Genomic DNA, 26,357 nt, shown 5'->3' on the forward strand with positions numbered 1-26,357 from the left:
CCCTGTGCTTGCTACTTTCCTTCTGGCTGTCTTCATTCCAGCATGGATCCCCATGTAATCTTCCCTTGGGGAATCCAAAGACCGGAGACCTCCATTCACACAAAGCAGACTCTTCCACTGGTAACATAGCCCACACCTTAATTTCAGCCTTGTGATACCCTAAGCAGAGAACACAGCTCAGGAGATCTGTGGAATTTTTGACACGCAAAAACTGTGAGGTAATAAATGGCTGTAGTTTTAACAAGTCGGGGGCAGGAGGGGGGGGCGGCGCCCGGGTGACTCAGTTGGTTAAGGATCTGACTCTTGATTTCAGCTCAGGTCAGGATCTCAGGGTCCTGAGATGGAGCCCCAGGTGGGCTCCACACTCAGCAGGGAGTCTGCTTGAGATTCTCCCATGCCCTCTGCCCTTCTCCTGGCTCATGAGCACTCTCTCTCTCTAAAATAAGTAAATCTTTAAAAAAAAAAAAAAGTCAACTGTTTTATGCAGCAAGAATTTGTTACAAAGAATAAAATACTAATACACAAAATACCTCCAAGAATTCCATAATGCATTTAAATGATAAACCACTGACAGCCAGAGATAGTCATGGTATCAGCATCAGTGATGGAGAAAAGAAAATCAAAAGCCCATTTAACACACCAAAATAGTCAAGAGGTTTTCAGTGACAGCCATAGTAACCTAGTAACCAAGAGGGCACTTTCTATCCCAACTCATTAGAGTGAGCAAGAGGTTTATGTGAAGGTCCAAAAGGGTCAGAGCAATTCGGGCCCTAAGAATTTCCATAAACTACACACCGAAGTCTCCCACTAAAGATAAATTCTGGGAATAGAAACAAATTGAGGTAAATGGGAATAATAGTGACTGAAGAAAAAGTTCAGAAAAATTTAGGGGAGAAGACAGGGCCAGGATAAACCTGAAAGTATAAAACTATTCGTTTCTTCAGGAAAACCACAGAACAAAGAGTTTTAGAGCTATGAAGCTAGAAAAGATATTTAAGTCACTACTTTTGTTCAAAATTTCAGCAAACCTAACCTCATGACAAAAATTAAAAATGGGAAAGGAACTGTGTTTGAGTCTCATTTGTAAAGTGGTAATAATAAAAAAAAAAAAGAGGAAAGAATTAGCACCCTTTAAAGCAAGGAAAGTATGCCAAAAAAAGCTTGCCAACAAATTAGATTAAAACTCTAGCCTAATTTTTCAAAATGAGCCAAAAGAAATCAAGAAAATAATTGAAGATATGAAAAGACAACATCATTAAGAATTAGGAAAAGCTCAAGAGATTAGGTGATAGAACTCAGGAAATTTAAACATAAATGAAATAATTTCAGAAAGGAAAAATAAACCAGAAAAAAATGCAAACACAATGAGTAATGCTATAAAGAAGTGAAAAATAAAAATAGGAAGCATTTTTAAGGTACAAAAAATAAAAGGACACTCTCTTGGAAAGAGAACCCCACAAAAAAGAAAGTAAAAAGAAAAGAGAAGGTATACCTGTGATGAAGGGTAGTTGGAAGGCAGGCAGGCAGACCAAGGGGTCCCACCCCAAGAGGAAACCACCCTTAAAAGGATTTTACACTGCCCAGGAAGGAGCCCTCCACTCTTTCCCATGTGATAGATAGGTGACAAAAACCTGATTGGATGACAGACCCAGGGAGGGTTAATCAGATTAAAACAGCCCACTAGCAAGCCCAGAAAAACCCCTAGGCTTAGAAACTCCAGTGGCAGCGCTCTCAGGTCCCCTCCCTCCTCGGGAGCCTTGTACTACCACTTTGCTATCGTTCAATAAACCTTGCTTGCTGCCCACCACTCTGGTCTACCTCTTCACTTTTCGAAGTGGCGTGACCAAGAACCCTGGGCACCGATGGAGAAAAAGTCCTGTAACACCTGGGTGGCTCAGTCGGTTAAGTGTTGGACTCTTGATTTTGGCTCACATCATGAGATCAAGCTCCACATCAGGCTCCACACTGCTGAGGGTGGAGCCTGCTTATGATTCTCTCTCTCTTTCTCCCTCTGCCCCCCCCCCATAAATAAGTAAATAAATAAAGTGATACAAAGGATTTGAGAGGAAGTCTTAAATATATAACACAAAAGAAGAATCCAACATATTATAGGAGTCCTCAAAGAAGAAAGCCAGAACAATGGGACACAATGAATAAAAAAACTTAACTAAAATGGAAAAAAAGATTTAAATATATGTATACACGAATAATATATTGTATATTGGGCAAAGTTTCCAAATTGATCAATAAGAACACATATTCTAGTCAAATTTAAAGTGAAAAAGAAAAAAAAAAACACTTTGGGAATCTAGGTTAAAACTCCAAGGCACTTGTGAAAGACAAAAAAGTCAGATTGAAATCAAAGTTTAGACAACACTTTTTTTGAGAGAGAGAGAAGGAGGGGAGGGGCAGAGGGAGAAAGAGAATCTTAAGCATGCTCCACACCCAGTGCCAAGTCTCACACTGTGCCTGATCTCACAACCTTAAGATCATGACCAGAGCCAAAATCAACAGTTAGACACTTAAACAACTGAGCCATTCAGGTATCCCTTGAAGCAACACAATTCTATGGCAGAAGACAATCAAAGAAAATAAAATAGGAACTAGTGATTTTAAATTAAGCAAATAATTTTGAAATATTAAAGTACATCTAACAGTTGGTGTCTACATGTGAGGACTATGGAAACATTCTAGTCAGCTCTTCCTAAGTATCACTTCCAGGCAGACAAACTACTGGAGAAACAATGACAGAACATTAAATATATCTTCACTATATAAAGACTCAACAAAAAGACAACCTAAATAAAAAATGGTCAATGGGGTGGTTTAGTCAGTTAAGCGATCCACTCTTGATTTCGGCTCAGGTCATGATCTCAGGGTTGTGAGATTAAGACCCTCATAGGGCTCCAAGCTGGGCATGGAGCCTGCTTGAGATTCTTTCTCCCACTCCCTCTCTCTTGCTTTCTCTCTCTCTCTCCCTCCCTCTCTTAAAAAAAATATGGTCAAATGACTTGAATAGACATTTCTCCAAAGATAAACAAATAGTCAACAAGCACACAAAAAGATGTTCAGCATCATTAATCATCAGGGAAATGCAAATCAAAACTTCTCACACTCACTAGAATCACTAAAATAATATTTAAAAACAGATAGCAAGTGTTGGTGAGGGGAGAGAAATTGGAACCCTTGTAAACTGCTGATGAGAATGTAAAATGGTACAACCACCGGGGAAAATATTTCCTCAAAAGTTAAACACACGATATGACACTGCAACTGAACCAGAAGAATTGAAAGCAGGTATTCAAATACTTGGATGCTTTCGGCAGCATTATTTACAATAGCCAAAAGGTAGAAACAACCCAATGTCTATCAATGGATGAATAATTAAACACAATATGTTATAAATACACAATGGAATATTATTTAGCCATTAAAAGGAATGAAGTATTGATATATGCTGGCTACAACATGGTTGAACTTTGAAAACATTGTGTTAAGTGAAATAAATCAGACACAAAAGGCTAGATATTATATGATTTCATTTATATAAAGTATCTAGAAAGAGTAAATCCAAAACAAATTGGTGGTTGCCAGGTACTGGGGGAGGTGAGAATGAGGACTGAATGCTTAATAGGTATGGGGTTTCTTCTTAGGGTGATGAAAATATTTTGGAATGAGATAGAAATGATGGTTGAAAAATACTATGAATGCACTAAATATCACTGTATTGCAAACTTTAAAATGGTGAATTTTATATTGTAAATTTCACCTCAATAAAAAATAAACTTAACCAAGTTAAAAAAAATGATCACCAGTATTGGGACATACAAGCATCATGTAGCTCCTGATTCACTGAGAACACAGCATGAGTTCTGTGGTATTCAAGCAAAAAAAAAAAAAAAAAAAAGCATAACCTGAATCTAATCATGAGGAAACATCAGATAAACCCACACTGAGAGACGGTCTACACAGTAGCCATATTCTTCAAAAATGTCAAGGTCATGAGAGAAAAGGGAAAACTGGGAAACTTTCCAAACTGAGAGATTAAAGAGACAACCAAATGTAATATGCAATCCTTGATTGTATCCTGTACCTGTGAAGCATACTGTTGAGACAATCAGCAAAACATTATAGAGTCCATGGGCTAGATGACGGAATTCAATGTTAATTTTGTGATTTTGGTGGCCATACTGTGGTTATAAAGAAGAATGTCCTTGTTTTTAGGAGAAAGTCATTGACGTAATAAGGGGTAATGGGGCCATCACATATGCTACTTAATCTTTAATGGTTCAGAAAAAAATTTGTATGTATACATGTATATATATGTGTGTTATTATGTATTATATAGTGTGTGTATAAATGTATGTATATGTGTGTGTATGTACATATGCATGTGTGTATAATATACACATAAATATACACACACTGTTATGTGTAGAGAGAGAGAGGAGGGAGGGAGGGAGAAGAAATGATTTGCCTAATGTAGTAAAATTTCAACAAATGAAAAACCATGTGAAAATTATATGGAGTTCTTCATACTACTCTTGAAATACTTCTGTACAACAGAAACTTCTTAACTTCCTATTTTTTTTTTGAAAAAAGGAAGATTATACCGTAATTCCTGGACTCCACTACTTACCTATAATGAAAACAGGATACAGGCAGAAGAGGACAAGGACTGAGGCCAGTCTTCTTTAGGTATATATTGTTTCATAGATTGAATCTTGAAAACAGGGAAATTTTTACTAAATCATAAAGAAAAACTAAATTTAAAAACAGCAATTTCTGAAAATAAAAAAAAGATCCTAAATATGAAACCAGTTGATACTATAACCACAAGACATGAGCTATTCCATGTAATTCTAAAAGAGAATAATTTGACCTAATATCTCTGAAGGTATAGGTCATAAGGACAAAAGGAAGTACAAATAAATTTTAAACTCATTTCAGTAATCATGTAAGTGGGGTAGTATCCCCCCAGCAATCATATAAGTGAGGATAGAATTGCTATTCTGAGTCTCTTTGTGTGTAAAATGGCATAACAATGAATAACCTGGTATTCTAATTCTGTTATCTTTGGTGTTGAGAACTGGGATTCTTAATGTAGGTGAAAGGAGATATATACGTAAAACAGAAATCATTAAGTAAAAACTCTGCAGTCTGATTTTGAACTGGAACAATGAGTATAAACTGGTGACATAGCTTTATCTTAAAACAAACAAACAAAAAAACCCCAACATTGTCTACTGAAACAACTAGCTCCAATAGCAATGAGCATCGTAGCCCCCAAGTTTTGGTCTGAAAATACTATTTCCCACTAAAGGAAATAAAGATCCATTTGGAAAAATGGCTGATTGAAGATCTGGGACAGGAATTATATGGAGGCTAAGTAGAAGGTTGAGGGGCCCTAATGATTAAAATAAGAAAAATTCACCATTGATTGCAACAGTAACTGCAGTGGATTGAAACATATCTAATTCTATGAGCTAATAATAATAACAACAACAACTCATCACTCCACATTGTAAAAGGCTAGAAAGCAAATTCATTATTTTGAGAACCAGCAAATAAAGGGCAAAAATCAACCATTTATCTTGACTTTCTTATAAATGGTTTCACTGTTAACCCAATAGTAGATGAAGGGCAGTTTTTCCCTTAGAAGTATTATGCTAATAAATGTAAAAGTAATGATAGAATAGGAACATTCATTATCAATCCATAACAAGTTAATAGAGGCATTGAGCATCAATGGCTACTAACATCAAACAAGAGAAACAAGCAAGAATAATGTTAACTCCTGATGTAAGAACACTACACCACTATAAAACAGACTTGCCAAAATGAAATCATACCCGATTCTGATTAAACCTCTATACCCAATTAATATTTCACAGGAAATTCAGAAAACTGAGGAACATGTCAAGCTACTCCTCAAAGATGCTATCCATTAAAATCCAGACTGTGGAAAACCCTACAGCACAAAGGATCAGCCTTCTACTACACTGATTACACAGGAAAAAAGAGAGAATAATACTGGTTAAAACAGATTGAAAAGACATGAAAAACTGCAAATTATGGCCCCATTGGGGAATATGGGTTCTACTTATTACAAGCAAATTGAAAACATTATGATGTTTATGAGATAATTAGAAGTTTGAACTTGGCTACCTATTGATGTTATTAAAGAATTACTATTAATTACTTGAATATGATAATGGCATAGTAATTGTATTTAACAGTTTTCTCTTTTAGAGATTCACACAGAAATATTTATGGATGAAATGACATGATGCTGGAATATGCATCAAAATAACATTAGGAGTGAGCTAAGGAAGGTGCATATGGATGAAGAGAATGGCCATGCATCAAAGCTGTTGAGGTGGATGATGGATACCCGAGGACTCATGACACTACTCTGGGAACCTCTGCACATGTTGGGAATATTTTATAATAAGAATTAAAAGCAATTTACAACTATTATAATGAACTCAATTTAACTGATGTTAGTAATTTGACAGTTTTTGTATTATAAAATTTTACATACATTATGTAAAAATATTAAAAGACTAGAAGAGCTGCAGTTTTTGGATAGGTATATTCCATGTGTTACTACTCAGGAGTCTCCTTTGTCATCAATTCAAATAACATTCTTAGCTACTTAATTTTACATCTGACATTCTAATTTAACTGTAAGATCTTTATCGCAGGCCCAGAGAATGATTCCTCCAATAGTTGCACATTTAAGATACAATTATTTTTAATGCCGATAGTAAATGAAATTGCGCCGTATTCTGAAGTGAGGCAAAGGTACACTTGATTTTAAAGAAGGTTTATTTTAGGAGCGAAACTCGAGTACACACACACACACATACACATATATACATATATATACACATGCACAAACACTTTTAAAAATAGAAACAATGGAAGTCTGAAAATAGGATAAAAAAAAAAAAGTGCTATTTTCAACTCAACTCTATCCATTTTGAAATGCTAATTATGAACAACTGTTTTTCCGTTAACTTACCAGAAAATGATTTTGATGTGTTTGTTTTTATAAAACCTTTAACTTTCAACTTATTAAAATTTTAAGAAGCTGGAAAATGCTAATTAGCACAGAAATTTTGTTTTTACATCACATTTTTAAAATATAAAGTAATGCTTTCTTGGAATCTCTAAAAGACTATGTTTCAAAGGATACAGCATTCTTAAAATGCAATCAGGTCATAATCATGGAATCTTTGCAAGAATCTACTGTTTTATTTAAAAGTGATGAAGAAGGCATATATGTGTAACAGCATTGTGTGGCAGAAAAAAATACTACCTTAGGAATAGATAAAAACAGGTTCTAATTCTCAGTGTCATTATCTATGAGGCCTAGAGAAAATCATATATTGTCTGGAATATAATTTCATTAGTGCCATAAATTGGGAATGAATTGTTTCTACAAACATTTTCAATTATTTCAAATGAATAAAAGATATTTCCTCACCTTTAAAATGGGATGAATAATATCAATACTTTACTGGGCTCTTTGAGTATAGTGCTAGAGAAAAGCTGGGGACAATTACTAACAAACACGGTTTCTCAAAAATTCACCCTCTGCTGGTAGAACCTGACTCTTCTTTTATCCTCAGGAGCAGTGAATGAACTGGAAATAGCCAAGGAAAAGAAGCTATCCTCAGTTGACTTTTGAAAAGCAGACTATTTAGTTCTAAAGATTAACCTCAATATCTACCTGATTTGTGAACAACTCATCTTCTAGGTAATATTTCTCACAAAGGAGGTCACATAGATATTTGAGAAGCCCAGAAATCTGGAAACTGAAGCAGCAGAGAAATAAATTGTGCCATATAGGGTCAGTGCTTCTAATTAGCCCAGGCACAGAATCTCCACCACTCTTATATACGGCCACAAAATAAGAAAGAAGAGTTTTATTATGTCCTGTAACCTGTGTGTCCCAGAAAACACTTAAGAAAAAGGTACTTTCAGTAATAGTTGAGAACACTTCTTTTTAATGTGCTAAATGAATTCTTTTTAAATCAAAATTCCTACTTGAAGTTCAATATTGATAAATGTTTTATTAAAATTATCTATTTAATTTGAATGTTATTTATTTACTTATTTACATTTCTTTTTCATTTTCCTTTAGACACTTACCCATTTCTCCCACACCCAGCACCTGCCTTAGGCAACTACCAGTCTGATCTCTTTATGAGCTTGGCTTTTTAAAAAATGTATTTAACATTCCACATATATAAGAGAGATCATATGGCATTTTTCTCTCTGACTTATTTCACTTAGAATAATGCTCTCAAGGTCCAGTCATATTGTCACATATGGCAAAATTTCATTCCTTTTTATGGTTGAATAATATTCCATTGTATATATACCGTATCTTCTTTATCCATTCATCCATCAATGGACACTTAGGTTGTTTCTGTATCTTGGCTATTGTAAATACTGCTGCAATGAACATGGGGGTGCACATATCTTTTAAAGTTAGTGTTTTTATTCTCTTTGGATAAATACCCAGATGGAATTGCTGGATCATATGGTAGTTCTATTTTTAATTTTTTGAGGAACTTCCATACTATCTTCCACAGTGGTTGCACCCATTTACATTCCCATCAATAGAGCACAAGAGTTCCCTTTCTTCCACATCCTCACCAACATGTGTTATTTCTTATCTTTTTGATAGTAGCTATTATGGGGTGATATTCCACTGTGGTTTTGATGGAGACCATCTTTTTATGTGTCTGTTTGCCATTTGTATGTCTTCTTTGGAAAAATGTCTATTCAGATCTTCTGCCCAATTTTTAATCAGATTTCTTTTTGTTATTGAGTTGTATAAGCTCTTTATATATTTTGGATATTAACAGATATATGATTATAATATATCATATATATGATCTGAAATTTTTTCTCCCATTCAGTAGGTTGGCTTTTCATTTTGTTGGTTTCCTTTGTTGTGCAGAAGCTTTTTAATTTGCTATAGTCCCACTTGCTTATTTTTGCTTATGCTGCCTTTGGATTTGGTGTCAGATTCAAAAATCATCACCAAGATCTATGTCAAGGAGCTTACTGCCTATGTTTTCTTCTAAGAATTTTATGGTTTCAGGTCTAACGTTCAAGTCTTTAATCCATTTTGAGTAAATTTTTGTGTATGGTTCAGTTTCATTCTTTTGCATGTGACTGTCTGGTTTTCCCATCACCATTAGTTGAAAAGACTGTCCCTTCCCCATTGCATATCCTTGGCTCCTTTGTCATAAAGTAGTTGACCGTATTTGTGTGGGTTTATTTCTGGGCTCTCTATTCTGTTTCATTGATTTATATGTCTCTTTTTAGGCCAATACCATATTATTTTAATTACTATAGCTTGGTAATATAGCTTGAAATCAGGGAGCATGATGCTTCCAGCTTTGTTTTCATTCTCAAGACTGTTTTGGCTATTCAGGGTCTTTTGTTTTTTCTTACAAATTTTAGAATTGTTTGTTTTACTTCTGTGAAGAACACCTTTGGAATTTTGATAGGGACTGCACTGAATCTATATTGCTTTGGGTAGTATGGGCATTTTGACAATATTAATTCTTCCAATCCATGAGCATGGAATACCTTCCCATTTATTTCTGTCTTCAATTTCTTGCATTAATGTCTTATAGTTTTCAGTATGTAAGTCTCACCTCCTTTATTAAATTTATTCCTAAGTATTTTATTCTTTTTGATGCAACTGTAAATGCAGTTGTTTCCTTAATTTCTCTTTCTGATAGTCCATTATTGCTATACAGAAATGCAACAGATTTTTGTGTATGATTTTGTATCCTGCAACTTTACTAAGTTGATTATTTCTAACAGTTTTTTGATGAAGGCTTTAGGATTCTCTATCTATAATATCATGTCATCTGCAAATAGTGACAGTTTTACTTCTTCCTTTCCAATATGGATGTTTTCTTTTTTTCCCCAATTGCTCTGGCTAGAATTTCCAATACTATATTGAATAAAAGTGGTAAGAGGGGCATCTTTGTCTTGTTCCTGATCTTAGAGGAAAGCTTTCAGCTTTTCACCCTTGAGTATGTTAGCTGTGGTCTTGTCACATATGGCCTTTATTACACTGAGGTACGTTCCCTCTATACCTGCTTTGTTGAGAGTTTTTATCATAAGTAGATGTTGAATTTTGTCCAATGCTTTTTCTGTATCTATTGAGATAATCATATGATTTGTATCCTTCATTTTGTTAATCTGGTTTATCACAGTGATTAATTTATGAATGTTGAACCATATTTGCATTCCTGGAGTAAGTACCACTTGATCGTGATGCATGATCCTTTTAATGTATTATTGAATTTGGTTTGCTAATATTTTGTTGAAGATTTTTGCATCTATGTTCATCAGGGATATTGGCCTATAAATTTCTTTTCTTGTGATATCCCTTTCTGATTTGGGAATCAGGGTAATGCTGGTCTCATCAAATTAGTTTGGAAGAGTTCGCTCCTTTTCTGTTTTTTGGTAGAGTTTAAGAAGAATTGGTATTAAATCTTCTTTGAATGTTTGGTAGAATTCACCAGTGAAGCCATCTGGTCCTGGACTTTTGTTTGGTGAGAGGCCTTTGATTACTGATTCAATGTCCTTACTAGAAATCAGTCTGTTCGGCATGCCTGGGTGGCTCAGTCGGTTGAGCGTCTGCCTTCGGCTCAGATCATGATCCCAGGGTCCTGGGATGGAGCCCCACATCTGGCTCCCTGCTCAGTGGGAAGCCTGCTTCTCTTTCTGTGTGCTGCTCCCTCTGCTTGTGCTCGCTTGCTCTCTATCTCTCTGACAAATAAATAAAATCTTTAAAAAAAAAGAAATCAGTCTGCTCAGATTTCCTATTTCTTCATGATTCCGTCTTGGCTGGTCATACGTTTCTAGGAATGTAACCAACCATTTCTTCTAGGCTGTCCAATTTGTTGCATGTAATTATTCATAGTAGCCTCTTAGAATCCTTTGTGTTTCGGTAGTATCTATTGTAACATTTATTTTATTTATTTGAGTCCTCTCTGTTTTCTTCTTGGTAAGTCCAGCTAAAGGTTTGTCAATTTTGTTTATCTTTTTAAGGAACCAACTTAGTTTCTGTGATTTTTTTTTAATAGATGTGCACATATTTCAATTAAATTAACAAATATATCAGTTTCATAACATAAAATGAAAAGCAATTTGAAAATAAATTTATATTACTAAATTTTATGCTTCCCCAATTAACAAATAAAACATCAAATTGACTAAGACAATTTTAATATAGGAGAAGATTAAAGGGAAGGCCTATCATTTAGTTCCAAGAATGAAATGAGTTTATGAATGTAAATTATATGTGCGTGTGTGGTATGTGCATGTTATTATATATATGCATATGTGTACATATGTACAGACATATGAATTTGTACAAGTATAACAACTGAATTTGTTCTTAGAAATTAACCAATCACTATACCTAAGTTTATTAAGTTTTAAAAGGCCACTGATAAGAACTAATTCCTAGTTATAATTATCACTAATTAGCACTTTAAATAAAACCTGACAAATTCTGTACTGAAATATAAAAGGAATTTGGAGGGGCGCCTGGGTGGCTCAGTTGGTTAAGCGACTGCCTTCGGCTTAGGTCATGATCCTGGAGTCCTGGGATCGAGTCCCGCGTCGGGATCCCTGCTCAGCGGGGAGTCTGCTTCTCCCTCTGACCCTCCCCCCTCTCATGTGCTCTCTCTCAAATAAATAAATAAAATCTTTAAAAAAAAAAATAAAAAATAAAAGGAATTTGGAGAATTTTGAGAGGAAGAAATACAGTATTTAAAGGATACAGCACACAATAGATAAAAAAGTAAACTTAAAAAGAAATGAAAAGGTCAAGAAAATAACAGTGTATCCAGAGGTTATTCACCATTTATCTACATTGTGAACAAATTATTTAAAATTTTGAATTTCTTCACAAAGAAGAAATATAAAAAATATAAAGAAGGAAGTTTAACACTTTTCTTTTGAATAAAAATAAAGAACAGCTACTTAGCTATACATAAGGTGTTTTTCCATATGAAAGCAAAAAGGACCTAGGATTATATTTCTAAAAGTGAAGATTTGATTTTCCATTCTCTTACTTTGAGTTCTTCATATTTCCATTCTTTAGTGCTATTTGTCCCTCTGCCTTGAAAGCTTTCTCCCATATTAAGCATGCATTTGTGAGTGCTCCACTCTCACAAAAATGGTCACTGCTTGATGTATAAGTCTCTATATATTCTCTATAACATTATTTGAAATTATTCATTTATATCTGCTTTCACCTACTAAACCAAAAGATTCTCAAATGCAAAAAAACTGTGCCTAATATGTGATTTTAACCCCAAATGTGACACATATTGGGTCAAAAAACACTTAATTTACTGATGAATGATGGAATGGGTAGATGGAAGTATCAACAATAAGGGTTAGCAATGATAACCCTTCATCTTTTTTTTTTTAAAAGATTTATTTATTAGAGAGACAGCGAGCGTGCGAGAGAGCACAAGCAGGGTGAGCAGCAGAGGGAGAGGGAGAAGCAGGCTCCCCGCCGAGCAGGGAGCCCAATATGGGCCCTGAGATCATGACCGGAGCAGAAGGCATATGATTAACTAACTGAGCCACCCTGGTGCCCCAACCCTTCATCTTTTTAATCTGAAATTTTTGTAAAAATATGTTTTAAAGCAAAGAAATCTATTTTGGTATATTGACATTTTATCATTGTATTAATTCCTACAATCCTCCACAACATACACACACACACATAGTTATGCATGCATAGCCGCCCCCCCCACACACACACATTCCAAGTTAAAATATAAACTCCTTAAGTTTGGACTCCACATACTTAAAATTTCATAATTTTTATAGGAGTAGGAGTCATTAAATTTATTACTGACTAATTCAAAATCTACAGATTGGGGAAATATAAACTCTTCTTTAAAGGAACAAATCTACTATTTGTCAATAGGAGGTGAAACTAGATAATCAGTAGGGATTTTTTTGAATTATTATTTTAAGCAACTGGTTCCATAAAGCCAAACTTCCATTAAACCAAACTTTCATTAAAGACTGGATTCACTTAAAAAAAAAAAAGATTGGAATCACTTGTGTTTTACAAGAGAATAGGATTTTTAAATGAAACAAAAATAATTTTTCTAAAAACTATAGCAAAATTGAAAAATATGAACCAACTCACTAGACATTATAATAGTGATGTATTTTTTGCTATTTTTAACTACTGTATAGTTACCAGTGGGAAAAAAACTAAAATGTATCATCTTTCCTGCTAACAAAGATCACCTGAGCTAGTCCAATAATCTAGAGTGTGCAGAAAACTTCTGGCATAGAGAGGGAAAGACAAAGAAACGACTGGGTAATTCTAGCAAATAGCACTAGTTTGAACAAAAATATAACAAAACAACAGTTCATATTCCACTGATCCATGCTTTAAAATTTCCAGTGTTCCCTGTGAAACATTCACAGTCAATTAAAAAGCAACCCTTTATGCCATAAGAGATATGGGAAAAAGAATTTCCTATCGTAATGAGTGAGATGAGGCAGCAAAAACAAACAAATTGACACTGCTTTGACAGAACAATAAAAACAGAACAACCTTGCAATCGGGATAAAAAGAGAAGCAAACCACTAAACAGACTCTTAACTATGAAGAACAAACTGATGGTTACCAGGGAGGGGGGTGTGTGGGGGGATGGGCTAAATGGGTGATAGAGATTAAGGAGGGCACTTGGGATGAGCACGGGGTGTTGTATGGAAGTGCTGAATCACCGTATTGTACACCTGAAACTAATATTACACTGCATGATAACTAAAAAAAAAAAACCCCACAAAACAACTTTGCATTTGTGTAACACTACATGTAGTCTGACTGCATGGATTCTCACTGTCCTGGTTTTACAATGGAGTTTACCTGTTAAGGATCTTGAAGTTTCCTGATGTAGACAGACTATTTTCCAAGCACCCAAAACTTTCTCAAAAACAGAAATTATAATATTTTTTCAAAAACCCAATCTTCACCATTGTGATTTGGCATTTACTTAAGAATGAATAAAGCCTACCAGACTTTAAAAACAAATGTTCAAATATATTTACCCAACTATATCTGATTAAATGCTTTAAGTGTTTTGTGTGCTTTTTATTCACTCTTCAGTTGAATACTGTATATTCAAGTGCTTGCTATCCCGTGGCTTGTCTTCATAAAGGGCAAATCTTGTCTCTGAATTATCACTGCCATCTCCCTTCTCAGAATGTGGTACACAAAGCCCACAAACTGATGTAGGTGAATTAAAGCTGCGACTGATGCCAATTTTCTGATTGTCAGTCCGTCTCTTCCATCACAAGACTAAAAAGTGCAAGATTGTTAAGAACTGAAAGGATATAGCAATCGAGTCCTGAGAGTGTCTAGCCTTGTGATTTGTTGTAATCAATCTGAGATAAGACTAGGTTACTGTCCTTGTACTTTAGTTATCGCAGTCACCTTAGTTAACCTCTGGTTGGCATTTCATTTTTTTTAAAAACAGCCTACTTGATCTATGATTTAAATACTGCAGAGTTCACTCATATTAAAATATACAATTCAGTGTTTTTTTAGAATATTTACAAAGTTGCACAATCATTATTATAATCTAATGGTAGAACGTTTTCATCACCCAAGAAGGGGGACTCTTACCCCCACCCAAAGGAAAAATAGAAGAAAGAAGGGAAAGAGAAGGAAAGGGGAAGGGGGAGAAGGGAATGATGAAGGGAAGAAAGCTGCACAGAAAGAGTTTCATCTTAAAGAGGAAAAAATGCTTGCAAAACAAAACAAAACAAAAAATGCTACAAAGATACATGCAATACAAATTTTATTTTTATTTATTTATTTACTTATTTATTTGAGAGAGAGAGAGAGAACAGGGGGAAGGGCAGAGGGAGAGGGAGAGAATCCCAAGCAGACCCCATGCTGAGCATGAAGCCCAACGCAGGGCTCGATCTCACAATGCCGAGGTCACAACCTCAGCCAAAATCAAGAGTCGGTTGCCTAACCAACTGAGCCACCCAGGCACCCCTGCGATACAAATTTTAAAGTATATTTCCCACATTATTCTAAATGATTATACTTTCCTTCCTTTTTCATTATTAAGTATTATTGGTTATTAACTAGTTACAAAACAGATAAAAGATTCCTTAAAAAAAAAGGGCTCTATAAATCAACAGTGTTGCTCTAACAGGGCTGGGGCATCTTGGTTTAGTTTTATCACTCTGCAAACCATGGAAGTGACTTTTACCTGCGAGGGGTTGGACTCCTGACTAAGAGTTGGACTGCTGATCAGAAAGCTGGCATCAGCTGAGCTTTAATTCACCCGTGTGCACCTACATCTTTTCTAAGGGCATATTCCACATTCTTCCATTCTTGCCTTCTCCAAATGCACACACCTTTTCCTCTGCTTTGTTCTACACCGACAAAGGATCTGGACAGACATCAACATTTCATCCAAACTTACTTTTCTTTGAAATTTGTTAGGACAGCAGAATAAGTGTCACATTCTCAAATTATCATTGGACTCTTCAAAAAAGCCAACTCCCAGGAATTATCATTTTACTTTTCAGCATCTGGGTTACGTTTCACAGGCAGATATATACAGCCCTATCATCTTCTGAGATAAAGTTGGTTAACATCATTCTAGCTAGCCCTGAGATATAGAAACCTTACTAGCCTCCATGCTGGAGTCTTAAAAAAAAAAAAGTCCCCCAAATGTGCCCTTTACTCTTGATTTCCTTAGATTTACTGTTATTCTATCAGAGGCTCCAGAGGACTACATGGAGGAAATTCACAGGATCATATTAATCTATAGTAAGGAATTTTCGTTATTTGTAAAGTAATTCTGGGACTGCAAAACGAAACAAGGGAACTTTGTCTAAGTTCTTAAGTACTGTTAAAAGTCATCTTTAAACACTGCAATCGAACATCCTAAGACTTATGCACATGGTAACATACTTACTCTTGATACAATATTATTCCATAAAACCAAAAATTATAGTTTGTTACAAAGGAGTTGAAGGAGGCCTTCAGATGCCACCCATTCACTGTTAGAAGCCTGTTCATAATTATAAAACAGTCATGCAAATTAATTCCACTTAAGAAATTATAAATTACGCTACTTATATAAAGTTTGTTTTTTGAAAAGACCAGAACTATTTCTGTCATTGTGTGATCAAAAAATTTACATAGATTCAGTAACACAGAAATTGAAATCACCTTCCTGTCACAAATATTATTTTAGACTAGAACAAATTAGAAGTCCCTGACATATTATAAAAACTCCTTTTAATGATTAATAGTGTTGAGTTCTCAGAGAATTGCCAAGCTACTGACATATTTAGCCTTTCAAGCTTCAACATTCTTTTGAGCACTCTGGGAGGGCAAGCATCTTATCTTTCAAATCCTTCACGTAGTTCTTGCTAAACTGAGCTCTAAAAAACATACAAATTATTATTTTTCCAATGAAGACTGCTGAAGTGTCATAATTTAGAATAAGTGCCTACTGGCTAGAGTTATATATTAATAAGCCATAAAAATGATTTGTCTAATGGTGACATAGCTGCAATCAATATTTCAATTAAAAATATATATTCATGCAGTTTCTTTGCAAAGAAAATGACAAAGAGGGGCGCCTGGGTGGCTCAGTTGGTTACGCAACTGCTTTCGGCTCAGGTCGTGATCCTGGAGTCCCGGAATCGAGTCTCGCATCGGGCTCCCTGCTCGGCAGGGAGCCTGCTTCTCCCTCTGACCCTCCCCCCTCTCATGCTCTATCTCATTCTCTCTCTCAAATAAATAAATAAAATCTTTAAAAAAAAAAAAATGAAAATGACAAAGATTTCAGTAGACATAACAAAAACTGGTCACCAACTAGAAGCATATAAAAATCAAACAACAACTCAGTTTTCTTAGAAAACAATACTAACATACTGTTTAATGAATTTAATGCATTAAAATAAATTTCATGTTTTATAAGCAAATTGAGATAGGAACATCTCTCAACAAATATAATAAACCATTTATATAATACCATTTACCCTCCCAGAGTTATTTTAACACTTAGTCATAATTAGTGCATATGGTGAAGGTAAAGACTTTTAAATTATGTGTTTCTTTTATTTAGAGACAATGCCAGAGAATTTGAAAGTCCAAAACATACATAAAAGGGATAAATTTGCTTCTCTCAAAAAATAACCTATCTTTAAAAGCAGTAACAAGGTTTCTTTCTTTCCTCCTTTCCTTCTTTTTTAAGTAGGCTTCATGCCCTGCATGGAGCCCAACACAGGGCCTGAACTCACCACCCTGAGATCAAGACCTGAGCTGAGATCAAGCGTCGGGTGCTTAACAGACTGAGTCACCCAGGTGCCCCAAGGTATCTTTCATTCAGTACCTTATTTAAACAATATTTACTAGGGCGCCTGAGAGGCTCAATCAGTTAAGTGTCCAACTCTTGATTTCGGCTCAGATCATGATCTTAGGGTCATGATCTCAGGGTTGTGAGATGAAGTCCAGAGTAGGGCTCTGCTATCAGAGTCTGCTTCTCTCCCTCTCCTTCTCTCTCTCTTTCTCTCTAAAATAAATAAATCTTAAAGAAATATACTTACTGAAAATTTATACTGCAGATGATATTATACAATATGAGTGAACAAGACAGAATTAACTTGTGCCCTGATGTTGCTTACAGACTATCAGGAAAGACAGATATTGAGGAAAATATAACAGTACATATAATGAGAATTTTTTTTTTAAGATTTTATTTATTTATTTGAGAGAGAGAGCATGAGCAGGGAGAGGAGAGGGAGAAGCAGACTCCCCACTAAGCAGGGAGCCCAATGTGGGGCTCGATCGCAGGACCCTAGGATCATGACCTGAGCTCAGGGCAGATGCTTAACCGACTGAGCCATGCAGGTGCCCCTATAATGAGAAATTTTTAAAAAAGAGTGCTATGGTGACATGTTATAAGAGAACTTTAGTATAAAAAATAAAGGGGACCTTTTCTAAGGAAATAATGTTTAAGCTACAACTTGAAAGATATAGGTAGTTTACTGAGAAAAAGCAACATGGTGTACAAAGATTTGAAGGTATGAATACATGGCATTTGAAGAACTGAAAATAGATCAATAAGGAAGAAAAGCAGAGAAAAAAAGGAGGGACAACAGATGCAACTGAAGAAGAGATGAGACCATGAAGAAACCTATTGGGCAAGGTAAGCCTTACAATGGAAAGCAACTACAATTGGCTGGGACACAGTAAATCTGCATGTAAATTGACATATTAATATATGCATAGTTTTGAAGTGGATACTAGAGAAAGAGTTAAAAAGCTGTTACTACAGCTCAGGCAAAAGACGATGATAGGGAAACAAAGCTTGTCTCTGAGAATGAAAGGAAGTGAATGAATTATATTTAAAAGGTTTAATGCACAGGATTTGGTGTCTGAAAGTAAGGCGGTGGGAAGGCAGACAAAATAACAGCAGAATTATGGTTCTAGCAGCAGCGTGATGCCAAGGTGGATCTGGAAGAATGGACAGAGTTCTAGGAAAGAGTTACAGGTCTTTCAGCAAAAAAGATTCCTTACCTGACTTGATACAGTTTTAGATTAATGGTTAAATCAAAGTTACTGTTAAGGAGCTCAAGCCTTTCCTAAAAACTGAGAGATGATTGGAAACCTATCCAAAGATTTCAAATGAAGGGTGAAAGAAGTAATGCTTTTTGCATTTAAATGTACAATTGGGTTAATCATCAGTTAAAAACAGGGAACTGTTATAAAATATTTATTAAAGATGAAAAGGAATAATATAATACTTAATTAGGTTTTGCCAAATCATCATTTTCTTATAAAACTTAACATAAATCCTGTTCCAACAATACAGAATCAGTGCAGAGGAAAGATAAATGATAATCAAGGTGAACTCTAAAAAAGCACTAAAAAGCAGATATCCTTAATATACGTGTTCTGGCAACATGAAACGACCAACACACAATGAGCAGGAATGGACATGTGTGGAACTCTGAGGCATCAAGATGACTAAGCATCTGAAGTAATGGATAGAGTTGGACACAATCCAGAGAGAGAGAATGGCCTAGCTGCCCTTGTCTGTGGGTGGAAGTGAGAAGGTACTGATCATTAAATCCACATCACAGTTAGAGGTGGATGCTTCCAAACATTGTGCAAGGACTCCTCTGTGGGGTCTTTCTTGTCCTGAATATATTCTAATGTACTTGAATGGGAATTTCAAGCTATAAAATGGCAGCACTGCCTGAAAGCCAACAATTTCTACAGGTTGTCAGATTTTCCTGAGAACAATAATTGCACAGTTAACTTAATGATTTCATTTCATTTTCCACTATGATTTTATTTTTTTGGAGATTTTATTTATTTATTTATTTGACAGAGAGAGAGAGAGAGAGCACAAGCAGGGAGAGCAGGAGAGGGAGAAGCAGACTCCCCACTGAGCAGGGAGCCCGATGTGGGACTCGACCCCAGGACCCTGGGATCATGACAGGAGCTGGCAGACGCTCAACGACTGAGCCACCCAGGCGCCCTATGATTTTATTTTTAAAATATGCAAAAACCTGAGGTGCCAGTTAATTGTCCAACTCTTTGTTTCGGCTCATGTTGTGATCTCATGGGTCGTGAGATCGAGCCCCATGTTGGGCTCTGCACTCAGCGTGGAGTCTGCTTGAGATTCTCTCTCTCCGTCTGCCTCAGCCCCTCTGCCCATGTGTGCTCTCTCCCTCTCTTTTGAAATAAATAAATAGAATTCTCTTTAAAAATATATGCAAAAAACTGACATCAAAGTTCTAGGGTTAAAGAAGTTCCTTAATTCTAGGTTGTGGAAACTGAGGAGGAAGAGGCCGTAAATAAAATGCCCTCACATTGGAAAGTAAGCCCCAGAAGGGCCACAGGTTTTCTCTATTTTGCTCCCTACCGAGCTCACAGTCCCTAGAATGTTGCCAGGCACGTGGTGGTTGCTCGATGTTTGCAGAATGAATGAGTGAACAAACAAATGGACATAACCTCAGAGCAGGACAGGACGAGGTAGCAAAGGTGCACACAGAAACCAGCAATTCCAGCAACTCGCAGCACCCGCCGAGGGAGCCTGGAATAATGCCCACAGGTGCCAGCATCTACAATCTCCTTAAGGGCTTGAAGCAGGAGAATCAAGGCAAAGCATAAGAAGCTAGATCATCAACTGCACTCTCAGGAATCACATATTAACTTCTGAAAGTATCAGCAATACGCATTATTAATAATGTTTTAGAAAGTGTTGAGAAAAAAATGAATACATGGCAAAAAATACCAATATTCAGTGAGAAGGACCTGAGTTAAACGGTGCCTTCAGTGCCATGTTTGCTGAATGCCTGGGGGCAAGCCACTTAATTGTTCTGGACCTCAGTTCCCTCATCTGCACATGGGAAGAATGATAAGGTTCTTATATAGTGAGTTATTTTTAAGAAGAAAAGGAGTTACTGGATACAACATAGGAAAGCACCAATTACCCCAGCACCAGTGACAAAGCAGGCACTAAATAACTGGAGTTTTAAAACACATGCTAAGTATATGTATTTTCGTCTTTATTCCTGCGTCATACTAATCCATCATACCTACCTACCTGTCACTGAAGCAGCCTTGATTCTGTACTACCAAAAACATGGATGAACTAACAATTCTGCAAATTGGAAAGAATAAAGGAATCCAAAAGATCCTGAGTTTCCTCAGTATCACAGAGGGCGAAAAATTGCCCAACACCTCCTCAACACAGACTTAAAGGGTTTGTTCGCAATGAAATACTTAGACAATGACTAGAAATCTGTAAGGCTTGGGAAGAATATGTTAAATAGCTCAAATAACACTATATCTAGGTTTGGCAATTCAAAGAAACAAGCCAGTATTAAAAAACTAAGAATCTATAATACAACCTTGGAAAAATAACAATGCTACTAAAAGGCAACTTCCAAAGCTCAGGAGATAGAAAAAGTCATTATGCCCTCCTACACAGAGAGACACGTGCATCCAGCTCTCTTTTTCCATAATAAACATCCAGTCATTATAAAAGCCTGACAAACTAGAGTGCCATTGGCTACTTTTTAAACTGGATTCAATTTATTTCTGAAATGAGGAGTAGGGTATAAATAAAAAGGAACATTCTTTACTCCTTAGCATTCAAACACTTTTTTAAACCCATTTTTGCGATATACTTGACAAGTAATACATAAGTTTAAGGTATACACAAACACTTTATTTTTTATCAGAGCTTATTTACTTCAAAATTGTTTATACTATCTCTCAGAAGTGAGAATAAACAGTGATACACTCAAATTCTATACAGGTAAAAAACTTTTCTCCCTGCTATTAACAGAAAATAACTTACTAAAACTTTGGTTATTACACCATTTGACATTTAAACCTTTCTTACAATTTAGTGTTGAAATATTTGGCCACATTATAATATAAAAATTAAACACAGTAATTTTGGAAAGAATTACACAAAATAAAATAAAAAAGAGCATTCTCAAAAAGTAACTCGTTTTGTTTTAAAACTATATAATGACCTTTGTTCTCCATCTTCCTCCTGATAGCAAACACTATTTCTCACGTTTTAAATATACAGTGGAATTTTAGGTTGAAATAGTTCTGATTTATGTTTTGGCCTAGTTGAAATGTTAAAGGAATATGATCAAGTTTTTTCATTCACTTGATTTCTACTTGACTTTCCTCTATTCAAGCAGTGTATCTCCCTCCCTCTGCTGTTTTACATTAATTGCACTCTGCTTATTGTACCGTTGTATCAGTGCTATAGTCCATCTTTAATTAGAGTGGGGGAATGGTACCACACACTGAAGAAAGGGCAGCTCTGATAGCTGAGTTCCCTCATTCTCCTCATTGCTAATCACCTGACCATGTCATGGTTTTCTCCAATCCACACTCACATCCTCACTGTCTGGGCCACAGGAGATACAAGGGGGTCTGCATGTGTGAACACCTGATTGGGCCTCTGCTATAGCCCAACTAGGCAACTAGCTACTTATCCCTGGACTCATGGCTTCTGCAAGAATCTGGAAGCTGCCGTTTCTGAGTATGGAGCATTTCTGGTGTCACACCCACCTCTGGTTAGCAGTCCTCCACTGTGCGTATCTTGAGTTGCGGTTTTCAAATCTGATATATCAAATCTGACACTGTATCCTTTTCTAAATTTCTCATACTTTTTGGCTTACTGAGGGTAAGCATAGTTCTGAACGGAATTATATATATTCATTTTCTGTTCTACCCAGGAATTTGAGGTTGTAAGTGGGATATTACTATGTGTGCTTGGTTTATCGTAAGGAATATAAAATTTGTAATTTGCTCCACAAAATATAATTTAATGTCAAGTATAGGTATAAATTATAAAAGTGGGTATCAAAGCTCTTTTAATAATCTCATTACCCTGAAAATTTACTATTGCCATTTGCATTAGTGTTAACTTAGGGCACGGAAGTGTCTCAAAATGCTATTTTCATACTTTCTAATTAAACAAAATAAGAGGCCTGTTTGGGAATCTCTTTAAATGATACATACTATAAAACATGTAAATAAAACTAAAAAAACTGAATATTGGGTAGAAGAATAGAGTTAAGGGATTTGAAATGAATGAAATATGAGGAGGGTGGAAGAAATATGTAAGGTGTCTAGCATACAGCTGATGTCAGATTGTCTCACAAGATCACAAGGGAATACTGACTGGGTGGTTTGATATTTTTGGATTAAAATACTTTTTCTTATGTTAACACATGTCTTTTTCTTGCAGTACAGTGGATAAAATAAGGACTCTACTTGGGTTCTAATCCTATCTCGGCCATTTGACCTTGGGCGAGTTTCTCTCTTTGTGCCTAAGCTTTCCCATCTGTACACTGAGTTCTTTACCTAAAAATTTCCATATGAGGATTAAATGTGTTTAGTTGTACAGACAGCTTACAATAGTACCTGACAGACTATATAATATCTAAGTGCTGCCCTTTATTATTATTATTAATGCTGCTAAGTATCCTGTGGCAGATTTTTGATAACTCAGGAGTTTAGAAAACTCCACTTAAGAATGGGGGGAAAAGGCCTATAAATTCCAAGCAGACATACTGTCTAGTAGAATTCCAGGCCTATAGTATTAACTGAGTCAAATTTTTATAGGACGAATCATCTAAAATATTCTTGGGATAATCTAACTAAATAATATAAAAGATATAAATTTGCTTTGAAAAAGTCAAAATCCCACTGAAATGAATGAAGTTTATATTCCCTTTCTATTATAATTATTGTTATCTATATTTTCTTATAAAATAATTAACCAAGAAACTTATCTCTAGTATATCTATTATGAAGTATATTCAAAATTATTTTTATTTTTTTAAATTTTTTGTTGTTTTTTAAATTAATTTATTTTTTTATTATGAACATAAAATGTTTTGTTTCAGGGGTACAGGTCTGTGGTTCATCAGTCTTACACAATACACAGCACTTGCCACAACACATACCCTCCCCAACGTCCATCACCCAGCCACCCCATCCCTCCCACCCCCCACTCCAGCAACTCTCAGTTTGTTTCATGAGATTAAGAGTCTCTTATGGTTTGTCCCCTTCTCTGGTTTCGTCTTGTTTCATCTTTCCCTCCCTTTCCCTATGATCCTCTGCCTTGTTTCTCAAATTCCACATATCAGTGAGATCATATGATAATTGTCTTTCTCTGATTGATTTATTTCACTTCAAAACCATTTTTAAAGAAAGAGGGTCTGCTTAATTTATACTCACTAACAAGTCAAAGTATAATTGAATTTTGAACTGCCCTTAAACAGCAAAATTTTTATATTTCATCCCAGGTTAGAATTAACAAATAATTGTATTAATGAGTCAAGGCAAAAAACAATGCTATTTAAGCAATTATCAAAATTTGAAAGAAAAGAATACTTCCCGCATAAATGTCAAATAATTTTCCTTTCTCAGGTACTAGCCAGCATTTGGCCTTTTATTAAAATTATTATGTGACATTAATTACCCTGTGTTATCTCTTGGTAACTCCAAAGAGAGTAAATAGCCTAAAGATGGCTTGAGAGTTTTAATTGCATCTTCATATCATCCAGGATGTGTTAATGGAATAGTTGTTTAATATTCTGAAACTGGGTGGGGAAAAAAAAAGAACATGCAAATATGTTCCGTTCTCACAGCACGAACTTTGGATATAATAAGGTGGATTTAATATTAAAGCTCTAACTTTGCATTCCAGAAATCAAAAACCACTTCAGTCTTACAGAAATTAGTAAAATCTGCACAGAAATGTTCTCTAATCACCTTAATAAGGTAACCTGGGATTACCGATGACAAATTACATAAAAGGATCTATTTCTATGTTTTACTAAATTGCTCTTCACTCATATGGTTTTCAAAATCAAGTGAAAAATGCTCTCAATGTGCATTTTTTTCTACTTTTCTTTCAAAAGTAGTAATTTTTCCTCTGATTTATCAAATGGCTACTTAACCAAGCTGAGGATATACACTCCATATCCCCATATATATTTCAAGGTATTTTATGGAATACCTGGCTCAGGTGGTATAATTCTTTACTCACTCACAACTCTTTTTCCTCCTAAGTCAAAAGATACCCAATCCTTGAAATCAATTACTTATTTTTAGAAATACTATTCTATAAAAATTCTATTTTGGGTACATTTTATGTGCTAAAATTTACCTAAAAAACACATTTTTTTTCCTGATTATAAAAGCAGTATATGCTCATTAGGCCACTATACTTTAAAAACAAGTTTAAAATAAAAAAAAAATTAAAGTCACCCTGAAAGAGCCACTGCTAACACTAAAATCCACTTACTTTAAGTATTTCATATTAAAGGTAGCCAGATATATAGTGTTGAGATCTTACTATAGATACAGCTGTGTGTCCCAGTTTTGTCCTTTTCACTTCTGTTCTATTTTCATTTTATAGTGGTTTATTCCTATGTTATTATTCTTTTTTTTAACAGAAATATAACTCAATGCTATATTACTTTCAGGTGTATAACATAATGATTTGATATTTATATACATTATGAAAAGCTCACCATGATAATAAGCATAGTTACCATCTGTCACCATACAAAGTTATTACAGTACTATTGACTATATTCCCTATTCTGTCTTTATATCCATGTGATTTTTTTTAATAACTGGAAGCTTGTACTTCTTAATAATCCTCTTCACTTATTTTGCACATATCCCCCTCCCCTCTAGCAACCACCAGTTTGTTCTGTGTTCATGCACCTGTTTCTGTTTTGTTTTGTTTGTTCATTTGTTTTGCTTTTTAGATTCCACATACAAGTGAAATCATAAGGTCTTTGTCTTTCTCTGTTTTATTTCACTTAACATAACACCCTCCAGGTCCATCCATGTTGTCACAAACGGCAAATAAATATTACTTCTAAATGTCATTTTTTCACTCTGCATAATATTCTTTTGTTGTATATTTTAATAATACAAAAATTTTTTTCAAATATACTCAACAATTTCAGGTACTATTTATGTGCTCATACTTCCTTATTCAACAGCACCTGTCCCATATAGAAAACTTCTTCTTGAACATACTCAATTTAGAAGCACCAGAGCAATCAAAACTGAAAATATACAAACTGAATCCATTATTTTGTTCCCAGGTCTCTGTCCCTGTATCCACCTGTCTCTTTCTCCCTGTCTCTCTCTCTCACATTTCCAATCTCAGCACCTACAACCATAATCCATAGTCTTAGAAGCTAGCACCCTGGGCCATAATGGTTGATTCCTCTTATCAGCCTCTATCTGTAATTCACACGAAATCAATTCCCCTTTTCAACATACCAGAATTACATTTATTTCCCTTCATTCCCACCAGCATCTCCTCTACCAAGCCTCTGTTATTTCAAACCCAGATTACTGAACAGTTGCCTAGAGAGCTTTTCTTTCTCCAGCATTGCTCAAACATTGCTCATCTCTACACTGCACCCAAAACGCTGTCCATAAAACAGAAATCTGATGTGGTCGTTCACCTGCTTCATTCCCTCTGGTGGTACCCCACTAACGTTTAGGATAATGTCAGAGTCCCTACATGCTCCCTCTGTATGTGCCTCATTAACCTCCTCACCATCATCTCTCCTCTGCATGCCTCATCCAGCCCTGGGTAATTTTTGCTACAGCTCGACTGAACTGCTTTCAGTTCTTCTATTGAACTATGCTTCTTCATAAATGCTTGCAGCGTCCACCAAACATCCCCTTCCTTCAGACTGAACATTCACCCTTA

At 35.4% G+C, this 26,357-nt stretch overlaps 1 protein-coding gene across 15 annotated transcripts in view; it reads right to left on the bottom strand.

Annotated features, from left to right (window-relative positions):
• Positions 1-26,357, bottom strand: part of GULP1 (GULP PTB domain containing engulfment adaptor 1) — a 262,267-nt gene that overhangs the window by 133,193 nt on the left and 102,717 nt on the right. For 2 of the 15 annotated variants that reach the window (XM_031036508.2, XM_081814013.1), the window contains one exon: positions 4,640-4,723. The exons of 12 other annotated variants lie outside the window; for them this stretch is intronic. The gene's annotated coding sequence lies outside the window, so the exon portion shown is untranslated. Of the gene's footprint in view, positions 1-4,639; positions 4,746-26,357 lie in introns of all 15 variants that reach the window. One more of the 15 variants, XM_081814012.1, reaches the window with a different exon arrangement.

The sequence above is a fragment of the Leptonychotes weddellii genome, chromosome 3 (assembly GCF_054177405.1).
Source record: "Leptonychotes weddellii isolate Sample4059 chromosome 3, ASM5417740v2, whole genome shotgun sequence".
In the NCBI taxonomy this organism is placed as follows: domain Eukaryota; kingdom Metazoa; phylum Chordata; class Mammalia; order Carnivora; family Phocidae; genus Leptonychotes; species Leptonychotes weddellii.